This window comes from Tupaia chinensis, unplaced genomic scaffold (genome assembly GCF_000334495.1).
Source record: "Tupaia chinensis unplaced genomic scaffold, TupChi_1.0 Scaffold000292_1, whole genome shotgun sequence".
NCBI classification, from domain to species: Eukaryota; Metazoa; Chordata; class Mammalia; order Scandentia; family Tupaiidae; genus Tupaia; species Tupaia belangeri.
Window position 1 is genome coordinate 2,869,132 of NW_006159777.1, and position 3,962 is coordinate 2,873,093.

The window sequence follows — 3,962 nt, forward strand, 5'->3', positions numbered from 1 at the left end:
CCCCATAGGGAAAAACCCCTCCAAAAAAAAAAAAAAAAAGTTAGGCCGAGCCAAGCCTGCGTAGGCAGGATCCAACCCCACAGCACCTGACTTCGTGTCAGCCATGGGTTTTCCCTTCCCCCAAAGTGTCCTTGGGCCGTCTGCTTCCAGACCTTTGCTGTCAGGCGCTGGGCCGTGGGCCAAGCTCCGGCCTTCCAGAATTCAGCCCCCAAAGCTGCCTGACCACTCTAAGAATTTTGCAAAGCTTGGTCTGTGCTTTAGTTCTTTAGGTCTTGGGAAATGCGAAATCATGAGATAGAAATGCCACACCGATGACAGCTGGCAGAGTTGTCCAGGACCCTGCAGAGTTCTCTGGTGGGACTGTCTGTCTTGTAGCTGCCTCGGGAAAGTCGTGCTCCGTGTGGGGCCCAGCGCCATTCCCGCCACCCCAGGCTGCGGCGAAGTGGGAAAGCACGTGGCCTTCCTTAATCTGTCTGTGGAAAGGTACCCACAGCTATCACACAGAATTTGTTTTTAAAGAATTACTTTTAAAATTTTATTTATTAGTATTATTTTAATTTTTCTATAGGGTATGTGTGCTCACCAGAGAGACAGAGAGAGAGAAGGAAAATGAGAAAGCAAGCTGCCAGGGCCAGGCCTCAAAGCTCAGTTGACCATATGGGAGTCCATTGCCTTAACCACCACGCCACCTGCTGGCCCTCAGACAGATTTGTTACGGTACGTTGAGCACAACTGGCTTTTGAGTCCTGGCAGATTTTTCATGGGATACTCATATTCTGCATTTTGGTCATGTTGCCAGGCAGAAAACTTGATCGACTCACCACCCCTCGTTTCCCTCCCGATGAGTTATCCGCATGGGGCACTTGGGGCAGAGGGGCATCGACGCCCGTGACCTGACATTAAGCAGTGGGTCAGTGTCTGGACCTGGGTCCTGACTGTCAGTAGCTCAGCCCACCTGCAGGCGTCGGTCCCATACCTCTTCGTAGGCATGCTGGCGTGCAGGTGAGCCTGGCTGGCCCTGCGCCTGTGTGAGGCTGACTTTCTTCTGCAAGGGTGACACTGCATACTCGCCTGCTTTCTGCCCCAGGTGCACTTTGTTCCTGACGCTGGAACCGTGGCTCAGATCGTCTACACCGATGACCAGGTCCGCCCACCCCAGCAGGTGGTGTACACAGCAGATGGTGCGTCCTACACGTCAGTGGATGGCCCCGAGCATACGCTGGTGTACATCCATCCCGTGGAAGCTGCACAGGCACGTGAATGCTCGCTCGTGTATAGCCCGCGTCCTGGGGAGTCGGTTTGTCACTGCTCACGCGTGCTCTCTGCCAGCTGCTGTGCGGGGTGCTGCTGTGCAGAGGGGTTCAGATAAGGGCTCTGTTCTCAGGGAGAACAGCTTGGCAGAGGGAGATATGGGTTGCTTCTTTAAATTAAATATGGTAAGGAATTAAAGCACTGACCTTATGTCAGCTCTTCTTCCCAGTGACCGTTGACACAGCTGGAGTTGTTTTCTTAAGTAACAAGAACTGGGCCAGAAATGGCAACCAGTTCTGTGTTAGAGGCTCATCAAAAACGGGTAACTTCATCTAAAGGTGTAAGCAGAGGCTCCTGTTAGCTTAGTAACTACTGTTTGCTTATAACTTTCTGGTTTGTAGAGCTATAATAGAAGCAAAGAAGTTTACTGGTAAAAGATGCGCATTATTAACTATTCATTAAAAGAGTTCATTGATTTACTTCTTCCATGAATGAAAGAGGAAGAGAGAGAGAGACAGCAGCTCGACAGGGTCCTGACACTGTGATCCCCCAGCCCCAGCCAGCCCTGGCTCATGGACTTATGTGCACTTGGGCGGGCATGAGGCCAGCACACTCAGGGAGGGCTCTGGATGTGAACTCGGAACCTCCCCGTGTGGCCAGCCTCACAGAGCCAACATGGTACTGCTGGGCCACCGTCTGGCCTCTACTGTTTTTTCCAATGACTCTGAGTGTTAGTTTCCAAATACATAACTAATATTCCCCAAGGTTTAACTTTTAGTGCCTGTTGTTAGTACTTTGCGATATATAAAGTCCTTTAAACATTTTTTGGTTTTGTTTTTAATTTACTGGAGGACACATACACTCACCAGAGAGATAGCAGGAGAGAGAGAGGAGAGTGAGGAAGCACCCGATAGAGGAGTCCCTTCTCCTCCATTTCTCCTTTTGAGATTCTGGGCATGCATGAACACTTGTCCAGCATGCTTTTCAGACCACTGATTCTGGGACTCAAACCATGCGGTTGGCCATGTGGGATCCAGCTGCCTTAACCACCGTGCAACGAGCTGGCCCAGTACACCCACGCGCGCCTGCCTGCATTTATTTATTCAAGCATATTTATTCATGTGCTGTCCAGAGAGACAAGAGAGAGATGGAGAGACTGAAAGTGAGAAATCACCACCCAGCCCAGGGGAGATGACCATGTTGCAATTCCTTCTCCTCCATTTTCATCTTGGGATTTTGGGCACGCCTGCACACACAGCCTGCACGAGTTTTAAGCCACTGGATCCAGGACTCGAACTGTGGTCGGCTACATGGGAGTCCAGCGACATAGCCATTACACCATACGCTGGTCCCCCAAAACATATGTTTAAAAAATAAATTCCATGGTTTTACAGTAGGATCCCGGTAATAAAAATTTACCCTCATTAATTCAAGAGGCTCAAATCAGTCCCACGAAGAAACGAGGCCCACCCAACCGACAGCTTCAGCATTTATTGTATTTAAAGAGAAGTGATTGTAGACTCAGCGGTACTTTGAAAATGGCCTCTGCTCAGTTTGAGTCCCCAAGTTATATTAAAATAAGACCAGTTTATGTAAAGAATCTCCTGAGCCCACCTGTCATTTTATTACGATGTTACTAAATGTCTAGTATGATAATATTCTATTTAAAATATTATAATATTTTGGGACCACCAGCAGTTAGTGTATTGCCTACGTCGCTGGACTCCCATGTAGTCAACCAGAGTTCGAGGCCTGGACCTGGTCGCTTAAACTCACGCCGGGCGTGTGTGTGCGTGCGTGCCAAAGATCCCGAGAGGAGAATGGAGCAGAAGGGATTGTGGTGTGGCCATCCCCCTGGGGGGTGATTTCTTGCTTTCTGTCTCTCTGTCTCTCTCTGTCTTTCTGGTGAGTGCATGCGCTCTATAGCAAAAATCTCTCCAAATAAAATAAAATAAAATAAAATATTATAACATTTTAATGTCAAATCTAAGAAAACTAACACTGGCTGAAAGAAACTCCTGTTTACATTCTTATGTAGTCTAAATTTAATCTCAGTTCTCATTCTCAAAGATTTGCTAAAGTCTTGTACAAATTAAAGTCTTTTGGGACCAGGAGTTAGCGTAATGGCTATGTTACTGAACTCCCATGTAGTCGACCGCGGTTCGAGGCCTAGACCCGGTGACTTAAATTCATGCCGGGCGCGTGTGCATGTGTGCCTGAAATCCTGAGAGGAGAGTGGAGGAGAAGGGATTGTGGCGTGGCCATCCCTCCTGGGGGGTGATTTCTTTCTTTCTGTCTTTCTGTCTCTCTCAGTCTTTCTGGCGAGTGCACACCACTTGTGGCAAAAACCTCTCAAAAAAAAAAAAAAAGACAAATTAGTCTTTTAAAAGCTTTAGAAGAAAGACTACTGGGCTAGCAGGTGGTGTGGTGGTTAAGGTGCCGGACTCCCATACGGCCGACCGTGGTTTGAGTCCTGGACTTGGTGACTTGTTTTCGCATTTTCCCACTCTCTCTCTTTGATCAAATTTAATAATAATAATAAAATTAAAATAAATAATTCTTTTTTAAAAAGACTACTTTTCTGGACTCGATATTACTGTGATGCCTTGGTTAAATAACTTTGAAGATTTTTCTTCTCTGTTTAGTTTATGACTCAACTTACTACATGTTCATAATGATTAGGCTTTTTTTTTTTTTTTTTTTTTTGGGGA

General features: G+C 47.1%; 1 protein-coding gene across 1 annotated transcript in view; it reads left to right on the plus strand.

The window, feature by feature from the left end:
* Positions 1-3,962, plus strand: part of PRDM10 (PR/SET domain 10) — a gene marked incomplete in the record, with an annotated part of 96,385 nt that overhangs the window by 36,845 nt on the left and 55,578 nt on the right.